The sequence below is a fragment of the Akebia trifoliata genome, chromosome 3, assembly GCF_017979445.1.
Source record: "Akebia trifoliata isolate Shusen 1 chromosome 3, ASM1797944v1, whole genome shotgun sequence".
In the NCBI taxonomy this organism is placed as follows: Eukaryota; Viridiplantae; Streptophyta; class Magnoliopsida; order Ranunculales; family Lardizabalaceae; genus Akebia; species Akebia trifoliata.
In genome coordinates this window covers 9,620,515-9,635,789 of record NC_141377.1, presented here as the reverse complement: position 1 = coordinate 9,635,789, position 15,275 = coordinate 9,620,515, and the positions used below count along the sequence as shown (strand labels likewise).

The 15,275-nt window shown below is 31.7% G+C and overlaps 1 long non-coding RNA gene across 6 annotated transcripts; it reads right to left on the bottom strand.

Moving 5' to 3' along the window:
* Positions 1–384: 384 nt before the first annotated feature.
* LOC147405931 (uncharacterized) lies at positions 385–13,620 on the bottom strand. 6 transcript variants are annotated; one of them, XR_015176206.1, is made up of 6 exons: positions 13,349–13,608; positions 9,846–10,065; positions 9,257–9,737; positions 8,846–9,179; positions 873–961; positions 385–778 (listed from the first exon to the last, which is right to left on the bottom strand). It is a non-coding gene; the product is annotated as an uncharacterized LOC147405931 (long non-coding RNA). The 6 variants fall into 6 exon arrangements; XR_015176204.1 differs by having other exon boundaries at positions 385–961; positions 9,257–9,399; positions 9,480–9,737; positions 13,349–13,593; XR_015176205.1 differs by having other exon boundaries at positions 385–961; positions 9,257–9,382; positions 9,480–9,737; positions 13,349–13,589.
* Between the last annotated feature and the right edge of the window lie 1,655 nt (positions 13,621–15,275).

The window sequence follows — 15,275 nt, the reverse complement described above, 5'->3', positions numbered from 1 at the left end:
TGATTCAGATGTTTGGGATATAGTCCTCTGAAACTCAATTGCAAAAATGTTACAAGGACTCTTTGCTGGTGGTTGTGAGATTTCAGATGTTCCATAAGGACATAAAATCTTCATTTGAATCAGGTTAGTAAACAACACACCTAGAGCTTCAATTACTAGAATAGTAAAACTTCTATATTTCACAAGGAAAAAACCACATTTCCATAGAAGATTGTTTGGTTTAGCCACAATCTTTTATAACTTCTTAAGAAGACTCCATCTGACAATTTATCTCGAAAAAATTAGTTTTCAAATTTGAATCTAAATCGTTGAATCCCATTGATCTCATAAAACACACATCCGAAAGCAAAAGACATGAGAAATACATTGCCTGCCCGGCCACAATTTAAAGATAAAAATCAACTAATTTCCACAATATGGTACACCATGAACCATGAGAGAGAGACTATGAGCTCAAGTTATAATATTTTGACCAATGATCAGTGAAGTTTAAAGAAAATACATAAAATTAAAACAAAAAAACACCAATACGATTTTTCTTTTGACGTCTAAAATATAAACTTAATTAGTAATAGTGAGACGAAAAAAACTACTAAAAAAAATTAGAATGGAGGTCAATAACCGTTTGTATTCATTCGATTTGTTGTTGAAATCCACATATTTCACTTTAGTGCGTCGATCTTCAACCGCATAACGAGTATAATAACCGCTTGCATCCATTCGATTTGTTGTTGAAATCCACAGGTTTCACATTAAGATGTTGATCTTCAACTGCATACTGCAAAACGAATCCACTGATCTTTAAGCCTAATATCTTCCAACATCCTTGAACAATCCAAATGATCCAAAACAAGCTCCATTGTATCCATTACCACGTTTGAGACAATCTTCCCATGTCGTAAATATTTCAATTCCACTCTCTAAAAAAATCACACAGAATTTTACCATTCTGAAAATACACCTGAAAAAATCAAGTTAAATTATTTCAATCATTTGTAAATGAATGTAATTAAATGTCCCCAATAAAAACACAATAAAAAAAAAAAAAAAAAAATTAAGAAAGGGATTTTCCTTATCAATGAAATTTATAAGCTTTTAAACTAAAATAGTGTATATGGCTTGTCAATTACATGGAAAAAGATAATAGTTCTTAAGGAGCATCAATCAAAGTTCTTAAATCACTGAAATTTCTAACATTAATAACAAGACACAAAATTATTTAATTGAAAATCAAAGAAGAATGTTGAAACAATGCTCTTAAACAAAGATATATCAGTCGAAGCAACATACACCAGTTTATGAGAAGAAGAAAGAAATTAGAAGATCACGTATCCAAAAGTTTCTTTAAAAGAGTTATTAAACGTTATAATTGATAGCTACATTATTACAATTTTCAAGATAGGCAAAATTTCCAGATGCATCTGCAGAAAGGCATAACAAGATTAAATACGCAAGATATCAATGAATAAAGCATGAAAATATAACAATATTGATGAGCAACAAATTAGAGAGCAACAAAAACTTTCAAAATTGTTTGATATAAAAAATGGCGCCTTTGAAAACTTTTGAAATTTGCTAAAAAAAAACTAAGGGTATGTTTGATTGCACATGGAAAATAGGGTGGAAAATCAATTTCCATGGAAAATGATATTTTGCAAGTGTTTGATTGCACATGGAAATGGAATTCATTTTCCACCCCATTCAAAAAGTTCACTAAATCATGGATTTCACTTTCCCACCCATATGGGTGGGAAAATGAAATCCACCCATATTTTTCATCATCAATTCTTCCCTACCACCACCACCACCACCACTACCACCACCACCACCATCATCACCACCATCACCATTACACTAACCTCGTTGTCGTCGTCATCGCCGTCACCATCGGCTCCGTCTCCGACCACCTTCTATCTTTCTTCTTCTCATTCTTCTCCATCCCTCACCTCATCCGCCACCACTACCACCACGTTCTCCCCCCATCTTCCTTACTTACCTCCGTCGCCACCGTCACCGTTGTCGCCGTCGTCGTCGCCACTATCATCGCCGTCATAGCCGTCGCCGTCGCCATCGCTATCGTGGCCGCTACCGCCGTCGTCGTCGCCGTCATGGCCACCACCATAGCCGTCGTGGCCGCCACCGTCGCCGCCACATCCTCCCCCCTCCCTCTTCCTCGTCATCTTCTTCTTCCTCTCCCCCTCCTATCATCTTCTTTCTCCTTCTCCTCTTTTTTCTTTTTTCTTATATTTTTCCATGATTTTATCCATGTGAAATCAAACAATGGAATTTGATTTTCCAACCCTACCTATTTTCCACAACTAATTTTCCATGGATTTCAAATTCCATGGAAAGTGACTTTCCATGCAATCAAACATACCCTAAGAACTTCCGAAATTGACAGAGCAAATAGGTTAGGGTTTAGGGATTTTGTCGAGAGAGGAGAGAGGGTTGGGATTTAGAGAAAGGAAGACTGGGAGAAAGAGAGAACAAGTGAGGGAATACTGAGGGAGAGAGGGTTAAGGCTTAGAGAGAGAGAGAGAGAGGACGATTAAGGGGGTTAAGGTTTGGAGAAATCAAATCTGTGAAACACAGTTTTAATCGTCCAATCGCTGTATATCTAATACCTGAGAACTGTTGGAGGAGATGATAGTAATAAAACAGGAGAGATGACATTAATGAATCACAGACTAATGCATATTAGGGAGCTATAACAAAAAAAGAGAGTAAAACATGGGTTCATTATTTGAAGGGACGGTAACATTTGGTTATTAGATAGAATTTGTCTGTTTGGTTGAATTTTAAAATCTGAAAGTTAAACAACAATTTTTTTATCTGAACAATAGTTTTCTTGAACTTTTTTTATTGATTTTTAATTCTTAATTAAAATAGTTTTCTTGAATGTTTCTTCAATCTGAAAGTTGAACATGGATTCAGTATTTCTTTCTTCAAGCTGAGCAATTTAGTAATTGATCTACCACAAAAGTTTCCTGATCTGAGCTGTAGTTTTCTGATCTCGTCTATCAAATTAAATTCAAACCAAAACATTTGGAAGAAAAGTTGGAAAATCCAAGGTTCAAGAATATCCAAGGTCCAAGAATAACTAATTTATAGCTAATCTATTTTATCTTAAACTATTGTTCGGATCAAACCTTATCACAATAGCTAATTTATAAAATCAAAGATTCAATAATATCTTACATAAAAACAAGGAATATACCACGTATCAAACTTAGAAACAAATAGGAGACGACCACTTTACCAATGGGAGCTTAAATCAAATGTATCAATCTTATGCAGACAAATTCACAAATTTATAAAAATAAAAAAATACCAATTTCCATCTCTATAACAAGTTTTGATCTTTCAACAGAATATTTGGAATTCAAAATTCAATTGATGTTAGGATTTTTCTCTACGAACATGAGGCACAGATCACAGGATGTGCCTCAGTGAAGATTATAAGGCTTTTAATCGCACGGATCACTCATGCACCCAACTAAGGATTAGTTCGAACAATAAAAACAGAATGAGCAACACGCAGGCAGAATCAAGAATGATTTCATCAGTGGCTTTCACGAATCTATGATCATGGTGAGCCCAGATCACGAATCTGTGATCGTGGTGAGCATAATCTGATCTTTCGAAGTTTTTTTTTGTTAAAAAAAAAAACGCAATCATTTTTAACAGGTAAAAACGCAATCCATCAATTCTAGCATGTAAAAACGCAATCATTTTTATATCATGTTTTCAAAATAAAAACATCTATCTATCGACATACAATAAAGAGATACATAATATAAACAAGACGGTGTAATCAATAAAAGTGTTGAGGAACACGCCGAAATAACCATCTCGACTATGGCAACTCAATATTCCGATACTTAACATTCGATGTGGAATCTCACCGTTCTTATTTGATTTTGTGATTGGTTTTGCATACCAAAGTTGGGTAACCTAGACTAGCCACTAAAAACGCAATACTGAACTCAACTAACGATAAAGTCAACCGTTTGACGACTACAAACTCTTAGTAATCACTAACTAACCCGAGAAAGACTCCTCACGTCTAAACCTATCAGGGAATGCAATGTGAACCTCGACTATCTATACATTATACAAACATCGCCTTGACACACAAACATCCTTCAACAAAGAAGAAAAATTCCTAGATCTCACAAGTTGTACTACTTTGCAAGATATCTCATACTACCAAAAATTTAACAACGCATCATTCTTTCTTGGTTTTCTACGAATATTTTTTGGTGAACAAAAATAATTTTATTTTATATACATATATCTAATTTCTTTGTATAAAAAATACAAAAAAGAGTATGGTAGTAACCTCTAGCTAAAACTACAACATCTCTATCTATCTATCTATCCGTCAATTTATCCATTCATCATCAATAAATCATATCTCATGACATATCTATTGAGAAATGCTAATCACTAGCCCATCAATCAATAAAGAACATAGGTTCTCTCTATCCATCCATCAATAAATCATATATCATTCTAGATATCTATCAAAGTACATATTCCTAGAAATATTTGTGATTCTAAGGTATTAACCAATTCCACATGATGGTTTTGGTTGAGTAGAAAGACTCAAAAAATGTGATAAAACAGAATATAATTAAAATTCTGAAAATTTAACTAAGCGTCAAAAGTGTGATTTTTCAAAATACTTCAAACGAAAAACGGGTTTTTGGACTTGAAAGCCTTAAATACAAATGTTAACATCATGTAATTTTTAAACTTAAATTTGAAAGAAAAGCCCAAAAAAACAAAGACCGAAAATCTGACAAAAACATTAAAATTCGCGTTTTGTTCTTAAACCCAAAATTTAGGTTTTGATTATTTGAGTTTTGGATTTCTAAACCATTTTTTTTTTTAATCCAAATGGGGGTATTCCCTTATTTTAATTAAATACCTTAAAGTAAATGTTTTTAATGAAAATAAGGTGTTGGAAAATATAGTGATGCACTGGAAAAACTATGATGAAAAACTATGTTGAATTTGGAACTTTATCGGTACCACCGATAGAATTTGTCGATAGGTGTCGGTGCCACCAACAAAGGCTGTTACTTGGTCGATAGCTTCGTCTGTCCCACCAACAAAAACAATGTTACCATGTCAGTAGGAGCGTTGGTTCCACCGATAGAATCAAACTAACAACCCAAAAATACTATTTTTCTTTTTTGATATTTGCAAAAAACATCCAAAATTCTTCCTTAAGTTTCTGAAATTCTTTATAACCATAGAATCTATGAAATCTACTCAATTTTTATTGATTAAAACATATAACACAAGTTCAAGTCATCTAATAATGCATGATTTTCAAGTAAACAACCCTAGATTGAAATTATAATCAAATTCATAGATCTAAAATGATTTTCTACAAAAACAACAGCAACTAAAGGGTTGAAGGGAAGAGTTCCGATCTCAATTACGTATTCTACAATGCTAAGTTTCATAATCGAATCCAAACAATCCTTTTCGTCCAATCCCAAAACTTTCTCTACAAAAAAATACGATTTCCTCGGTTCAAAATGAAGCCCTCGAAAAGTTGAAACTTTCTCTTCTTCGTCAAATCTTAGATCTCACCCTACCTATGGTCTTCGAATCAAAGCTTCAACCTTTAGGAAGGGTAAGGTTAGGGTTTTAGTTTGTAAAAGAGATTAAAAATTTGTTAATTTTCTCTAACTTTAGTATTTATAGTGATATAAAGGTCATTTTCGAGTTTGTTTAATTTTATTTAAAAAATCTATACCCTAGGCTCCGATTTTGAAAAACTTAGTTTATTTAGGATAATTTTTCAATACAAACCTAACAGTGTCCAAGTTTAACCGTTAACCAAAATTTCTCAACATGTAATGGATATTTAAGCCATTACACTCTCCATGACACTGGAAAGATAGACAATCCCCAAATAATGTACACAAGAAAGCTCTCATATGTAGTATGGACTAATTAATGCAAATCTAAGTTTTCAGCCTCACCAAAGTTAGGATGGTTGGAGACAACATGAGGAAGATCCAGTATCCAAGGATTCATAATCTGAACAAAAGAAAAAAGGGATAATAAGTGAAAAGGCAGTGAAAGAACAAATGAGTAAAAAGAGTAGAAAGGGTAGGGGGAAAATCACTTAGTCATAATAAAAACACCTATCAAGATGAGACCAAACAGACAAACACCTACTCTTTTGTGTTTTCTTCTGACAGATGGCTAGTTTACGACCCATGGGATAGTCAACCCCACCAACTTGGAAGCCTTTGCATGTATCACATAGTAGAATCTTCATTCCAACATCATGTGGTGTAAGCTTCATGTCAAATCATAGTGTAAGCATTTTTATTGGCTAGTATGGGTTGAGAGTACAATCCCTTCGTGGTTGAGTTTGAAATAGCCCTACGAAACTGGATGAGGGAAAGCTTACCCAAATTGTGTTTTTTTAAAGGTGCTAAGAGTAATTGAATCTAAGACTCCTAAGATGTCAAGCTAAAGCTAAAAAAGACCTTTATAAGGTCGAGAAAAAAAAGAAAACCTTTAAGAGGTCGAAACCAAGAGACTTTTGAAAAGTTGAACTAAGAAGGCTTTCGAGTGGTCAAACTAAAAGACACCTTTGAGAGGTCAAAACCAAAGAGATCGGACTAAGGAGATCTTAAAGAGACCGAAACTAAAAAGGATCTTTAAGAGAAAGAAACTAAGGAGACCTTTAAAAGGTCTAGTTAAGGAGATCTTTAAGAGATCGAAACTAATAGATTTTTGAAGACCTTTGAAAGTTCAAGCTAAGGGGATCTTTAAGGCCCCGTTTGATAATAATGTCAACTTTTGTTGTCAAATTCTACGACTTAAATTAATTGTTAGAAACATCTATAAAAAATTGGAACACTTAAAAGTTTGTTTGATAGAGTCTTGTAAAAGTGTTGTGCTGTTTACTAGAAATTAGTAATTATTGTTTGATAATTGTTGGATTTTACTATATTCTGGTAAAATGATCAAAATACCCTTAATGTTGATAATGCACCAAAAATGACAAGAATACCCTAATAAATATATAATTACACACAAAATATATATATATAGATATAGATATAATAAATTTGTATTAAAAATTATAAAAAATATTTATTTTAATTTAAATAAATTTATAAATTTTAGGAGTAATTATAAAAAAAAAACCTAACTTAAATATTATTTATCAAAAAAATAACAATTTTTGTAAATTTATTGAAATTTTTTTGATAAATGTTTTCTTTCATTTCATTTGTTTTTTGTACTTAACATTTTCTAGCAAATTTAAAAAGAATTTATAAATCAAATTTATTTTGTAAACTTTTAGAAAAAATAGCTAAAATTTATACTGAAATTGATTGTAAAATAAAATATAATTAATTAAGAAAAAATATTGAAATATATAATTGAATAATATCAGAGGAAGATCTAAAACATGTATTAATCCATTGGACAGTAAATCATTTTCCAAAACCTCGTTTTAGAATAATAAGATCAAATGCAAATGAAAGTTCTAATTCATGGATAATGAAATTACGTATAAAACCAATAACTGGATTATAAAAAAGTATTAAGTGTAAAATAATTAAATTACATAATATACGTAGATTAAAGAGTTACTTAAAATTCTCAATTAGCTCTAAAGATAAAAAATAAAATTAAAAAAAGAATACAAAAGACTATTAGTTGTAAATTTGTAACTATTAAGAATATGAGATTTGAAATATACAATCTTGTAAATGCACGTAATTCAAATAGATAATAGATATTGTATGTGTGATAAATGACTTCCAACACTTATTCCATGCTAACATGCAATAAAAGTATGCGATATAAAAATATGAGATTAATATCAATTTTGTTCTAACGAATTTAATATTGAAAAATATAGACAGGGTTATGCAACTTATATGTAAAGTATTTCCAATCCATATGAGTTAAAAAATCCCCCGCAACAAAAAGAACAAATTTTACCGCCTATAATTCAACGCGCCGACCTAGTCGTCTAAAGGTAAACAGAAGAAAAAATGACAATCAAGATATGCGACTATTATATTGTAGTCGTTGCGAAAATATTAGACATAATCGATCCACATAAAAATTCAATTTAAAAATAATTGTATTTTTTTAATTTTATTTTAATGTTTATGTTTAATTTTGTATATCAATTTGTAAGTTGTGATATAATATTTACGTATGAAAATAACGGATTGATTCATAAGAGCCCGGAGTTGAAGTTGCTAGATTATGCAACAAAACTCGTAAACAAATATTAAATATCTTTTACTTTAATTATGTTATTTTATTTAACAAAAATTTCTTGTGGTAAATAATTAAAATTTTCTTTCAAATTTGATCTTAATCACGTGATAAAAAATTTGAAAAAAAATAAAATCGAATCTAAACTTTATCACGTGGCAAATCATAATATATAACGTAATAAATAACTAATGATAGTGCTTGCCTCAACTACAATCACCTTTTAATAACTCTCGAATAGATGTTTTAGACATGTTCTTCCTAGATTACACCTAAGTAAAACAATATTTAAATCTTCAATAGATAGGGGCTGAAATGACTCATAATGTGAAGTCTGTAAAGTATATGAATATTGCATGTGATATTCATGTGCATGCTGAGATGATTGAAAATATAGAATTTGTAGAGTCTAAGTACCATGTGTAATATGATTCTAAAGGAAAAAATGGTAAGTACATGTCATAATGTGAAATCTATAGGTATTGCATGTGATGATCTAACTGTGTTAAACATCACAAGTAAAACCCAATAAAGATGAAAAATAACATGTCTTGAGATTTGCACGTACCATTTCCTCATCCTGATCAATATGTATTGAAATATAATCATTTCTGACTTATCTGCGTGTGATATTCAATCTCATTATCCTACTGCTCTCCAGACTCCTCATTACCCTCCTCTCCATCCCCATCCTCACCCTCAGGCTCCAGTTCAGATTCAAGCTCAAGCTCAGGCTCACGTCGACGTTGTGAAACTTTATAAACTGACTCATCCGATCTTGATATCTGAAGAGGCAAAGTTGGTAGTAATGTCAACGTCACGACAACAGCTTACAACTGATCTATGGTTCGTTCATGAACATCCATCTCACGAATTTGAGTCAAAATATTAAGAACACCAACCTGAAAAATAAATTAATATGTTAGATATATATTTTTATTTAAAAAATCAAATTATTAAAATAAATATTATAACTTACCACATTATAACATCTCTCTTTGTATAATACATACAAATCATCCGTACCACAAGGCATATATCGTGACTCAAGAAAATGCAGTGCCGGATTATGCAATCGAAGGCAATCATACCATCTCCGAAATTCCTTAGATAACCAATCAACTAAATTTCTTAAAATTACCATGTAAATCTTAACATAATTAACATAATTGACATAACTGAACTTTAATTTTTAAAATTACCTTACAAGTTATGACATAATTGATCATGTACGTGAAATCTAACAAATCTTTCATCTCAATCTATCATTACTGTAAGTTGTGTTGTTCCTCTCCTCCCCATTGTACCGTATAGTTAAATAGAACCCGAGATAAACAGTTACAAACCGAATTGTCGCATACATCGACTCGCAGGATGATACAATACAGTGTGTAAAAACACTATACAAGATCGATGTAAGCTCAGATTACGAGTTGTACGCATAATCTCTATATCTTCATCTGCAATATGAAAAAATGAGGTTCATACAACCTAAAAAAGAATAAATAAATAAGATAAAATATCAAAATAATATTTTAATTAAACATATAAATTAAATTTATATTTACCATAGAAGGAAGAAGAAAATCTAACTCGATCCGGTATGATAATACACTATGATGCGGATTACCAATATATGTTCTATTATGCGTCATCCATCTACACGCTCGAGAAAATGAAAGATTGTCACTCGTAAGTATGGGCCTACCTACTGGTAATCGTTCGTGTGCCCATACTTGTAATAACAGTATACATCCCATAAGTCTCGATTGCCGCTTCTTCTCGTTCCTTACAAATTTATTAAAAATATAATATAAAAATACAAGAATGACGACACCCAAGCATAACTCATACTAGGACGTAATAGATAGATTCTTAAATAAATGAAGCAAATTACTATCAACAATCTTATCCGATGCATCTGAAAATAATGTGGTTCCACATAATACTAATAAATATGCACGAGTATACTGATATACCTAATATAAAGGTAAAATATTAATAAATAATATTTAAAAAAATCGACAGTTTAAGTACTGAAATAGGTTCCTTTCGATAAATTTACAAAAATTATTACTTTTTTTATAAATAATATATAAATTAGGTTATTTTTTATAATTACCCCTAAATTTTATAATTATATCAAAATTCCAACATCTCCTTTTAAAAATGGACATATAAAATTTTCTTAATAAAAAAAATACATGCATAATACACAATCCAACATCTACATAATATCCCATATACATAACACATCCACATAACATCTCATTTATATTCTGACATCATTTAAACATAATAATCATAACCAATATAATAAATAGAAATGAAATAAATAAAAACATAAAAAATATGCATCTAACAAATGTGTAAGATATATTTTTCAATATTTTTATTTGCCTCCGTTATAATTATAATTAATGTCATCACTCGACCACATGAACAAAATGGTGGATACGTATAATTTGTTATCAATGTTATTTATCATGCACAAAAAGATTATAAATAAGTATGAAATCTTAGTAATATACTTAAGCATAACATAATCTTTATAAATAAAAAAAGAGATCCAAGATAAGGGAGACAAAGGGTCAAATTACGAAGATCTTTAAGAGATTGGAACCAAAAGATTTTCGAGATTTGTGAGGGCTTTTAAGATGTCTAGCTAAAACGGTCTTTAAAGGATCCAAGTAAAAAAGAGGCCTTTAAAAGGTCAAACTATAGAGATATTTAAGAGACCCAAACTAAAGGAGGCCTTTAAAAGGTCAAATTATGAAGACCTTTAAGAGATTGGAACCAAAAGATTTTTGAGATTTGTGAGGACTTTTAAGATGTCAAGCTAAAACGGTTTTTAAGGGATCCAAATAAAAAGAGGCCTTTAAAAGGTCAAACTATAGAGATATTTAAGAGATCCAAACTCAAGGAGGCCTTTAAAAGGTCAAATTATGAAGACCTTTAAGAGATTAGAACTAAAGGATGTTTTAGATTTAGAAAGACCTTTAAGAGATCAAACTAAGGGGATCTTTAAGAGATCCAAGCTAAAAGAGACCTTTAAAAGTTCAAACTACAAAGAACTTTAAGAGATCCAAGCTAAAGGATTTTTGCAATTTTGAAAGACCTTTAAGAGGTCAAACTAAAGGAAACCTATACATTGGTAACCACCAATTTGGTAGGTAAGATGGGGTGCCCAACACCTTTCCTGTCTAACAACCGAACCTCCTTACTCAATCTCTTGATTGGATCCATTTTGAGTCACTATATTCATCCCAAAATGAATTTTAAAATCTATTTTTTTGTGGTCATTCACACCTTAAACTCAATGAATGGTTGCGACTCTCAAATCCACCTCATATTGACGTTTAGACCAATAGACCTACTAGATCTCATGTATCTACAACAAGGGCTAGGTTTAACATTGTCAAAACCTCCCCTACTATTAATACTTCAAAGTAAAGGTCACAATATATTTATCTAATGAAGGAGCAATTGCAATAACGTACAACCAAAAAGATGGAACGTTGTGCATAATATTGGAGTTCAACTTTGTATTTTTCTCACTTCGAAAACAATTTTTTTAAAATTGAGATTTGAAGTTCTTAACTCTTATCATTAACACCTTGACTATAACACCTTAACGATAAAAAAACAAAACATTGTGCTACAACAATACAAATGGTGCAACTAATGGACATTTTAGGGAAATCTCCAATCATTGAACCATCAAATAGCCAAAGTTAATCTTTCAAAATGTCAACCAAAAAAGAAGTAGAATAAAGAATGGCGTGAAGAACTTATAAGAGCATATTTTAAAATACTAAAGTGATTCACATGGCACAATTGACGGGCCAACAAGCGGACCTACGATCGGGCTTTTGAGTGGGCCAAATGGATAGGCTAACTAAATCAAAGCCCAAGCTCGTCCAAGATTAGAATGGGTCGGGTTGGGCCGAGCTGGGTTTAGGCCCAATTTGCAAGCCTAGTTGAGGACCTTCTTGGAGTTGCAACTCCATGGAATTGGTGAACCAACAACCAATTAGAATTTTAAAGTGGGAGTTGTAACTCCAACTCCCACCAACTACCATTTTCAAACACCCTTAATTTTTTGTGGCAAGAGAGTTAACAACATGCACAAAGGAGAAAAGCAACCAACTCACCATGTCATATGAGACATAATAACCAAGAATTTGACAATTATTCGACAGGGGCCAATTTGGTTTAATTCAGACAAATCATGGAAAACAAGGGGAATTGTTTGTTCCCAAAAACCCATCAACTTAAACCCCTCCCCAAGAACCTTATCTTGTTCTTGAGATTTGAAGGTTAAAGAAAATAAAATCTTGAAATGGGGGTGGTGGTGGAGGTACTAATTGGAAAATCTCTACGTAATTCGTTGATTTGTTGAGTTAATCTACTGAACCTTATTCGAAGAATTGTCACGAAAAATTCGTAGAATTTTAACAATAATATGAGATTCGTGTACTTGTAGCTATGATTGGACAACAATTGGCAAAATACATTAAACAACAGCCGGAATTGATTTAGATTTTATCTCCACAACATAATTATGGCCAAATTATTTTAAGTGTATTTTTGGTTGGCCATCTTCCAAAGAAGAATCAATTCTTTTATCCTATTCCATAGTACTCAAACAATCACCTGATAAACAATATTACATCTAACAGTTTCGAAGGTGAAAATGCAGATTTTATGATTATGAATGCAACCTTCAATTACTACTTGTAATAAAATGTTTTTTTCTTCCTCATAAATTGAATCTTACGGTAAAATTCTTAGTCTTTCTCTGTGAGGTAACACAACATACAGAGTAAAAATTTGGGGAGGGTGAATCGAACTCATTTTTCTATCTTTCCCCATTTCATGAATCAGTACCCAAAAAAATAAACAATAAATAATGAATAATCACACTAAAATCAAATAATAAAATTCAAATGTTTAAATATTAGTAAAAAGTTCTAACAACGTTTCACTCATTTTCAAAAAATCAAAATGTCAAATCTTCAGAAAATCATCAAAATGTCAAATCTTCAGAAAATCAAGAATAAGAATTTACCTTTCATCTCGTGGTCTTGCCAATTCCCCCAATGTTCAAATTTTTCCCAAACCACCCATCCCGAACTGGAAAACTCATGTAAATACATGTGCTTCTCTCACTAAAAGTCATATTATTCATCGAATATCTTTACACCTTCAATCAGAAACCCTAACACATTTCGTGAATCTTGCATCTTTCTTTCCTTTTATAGCCTCGTGAAAAGGAAAAGGGACGGCATCGATTAGTTTTAAAGCAAGTGCCCCAATCTGTGCGGTTACGATGCAACCGATTTCCTTATGCGAAGCATTTTTAATCCAGTACTGGCTCGTCTATTAAAGATGATGGAACCCTCCAATCCGTTGGTTAGTTCTTAACTTCGCTTGCAAGCTTATATTGACACGGTTTTAAAACTCGGTTCGGTGCTCTCGTCCAAGTTATACCGAGTCGTCTCGGATGAGTTTTTTTGATACAATTGAGATGTCTCGTTCAAAAAGTAAAAAAAAATTGAATGAATGTGAGGTATTAAATCTTGGTCAAAAAAGTGACTTGTGAGTTGGTCTTATTCAACTTTGATACTGAGTTAACTTGGGTGATGCGTCTCAGTCTCAAACGAGATTTAAAATCATTAATGTTGATGACCACTGCAATTTTATTATAGGCCCCATGAGAATTTTCGATCCTTAAAATAATAGAATTGCTATTGGCACCCCAACTTTTACTTATAACACTCCAATTAAAAATGAAATAAAAAAAAGGGTGAATCTCCATTTCGTGCACTTAATAGAAGAAATTCCAAATTCAATACAATGTTCATTTTAATTCCCAAAACACGTATTTGTCATTTTTTATAGCTTACGAACTCGTGAGTTTGTCACTTTTAATATCTATGAATTTGTACATATACCAGCAGATTCATTGATTATAAAAATGACAAATTCACACAAAATACATGTTTTAGGAATTAAAATGAACAGTGAACCAAAATCGAAATTTGGACATGAGTTATGCATGTTTTGAGAAAAATCACAATTAAAAACAAGCGCATAGTTGAGAATAAGTAAAAGTTGAGGTGCCAATAGAAACTCTCTTTTTTTCTTTGTTGGAAGATTTCTACATTTTAGGTTTAGGATTTTATATGATCCTAATGTAAACAACTACTGAAATTGTTTTAATGAGTGTTGCAATATTTTGTAATGTTAATTAATAACTTGAACCCAATCGTTATAATGTTTTAATAGTGTGTTTTAATCTTTAATTGGAATGTGACAAATAATTTAAGAAATTGAGGTGTAGTAAGTCAAAGTTGAGGTGCCAATAGCTGCTCTCTAAAATAAAGGGTAATTTAATAAAATCCCGCTACGAAATTGAGAATACTAAGGATCAGTTTGTTACTACAGATTCCAACTCCTACTACTGTCTAGGAAAAGCATAAGCTCAAAGTTTGGGAAGTTGCGTCAAGGAGATTCTTGTTTGTTATAGAAGTTGACGAGGAAATAGTAGAGAAGTCGAATTGATTCTATTGTTTAATCAATGAGTTAAGAATGAGGGTGAAATCATCATTTCATCCCCATTCATTCTTCAATGTTGGCTTTTCATAGTAGCTTGCGAGCGAAAGCAATCCCAGCAAGATTCCTCAAAAACACAGTTTTGAACTTCCCACAAAAATTATTACTAACAAACATGCTTCCTTTTCAACTAAAAGTGGGGGAAAAAAATAACCCTCATCAACCAAGCCTTAAGCTTACCCTAAGAAAATGCAAATTTATATTCACCCCTTGACCAAAAGTCAACATTCTTTTTTATGAATTAGATGAAAATTTAGAGGGTTATTATTGCCACACCAACTTTTACTAAGAGTACCCAAATATCAATCTTTATTCTTTGGTGATTTCATATGAATTGGGGCGCTCTTAGCAAAAGTTTGTGTGTTAACAAAATCTCTCAA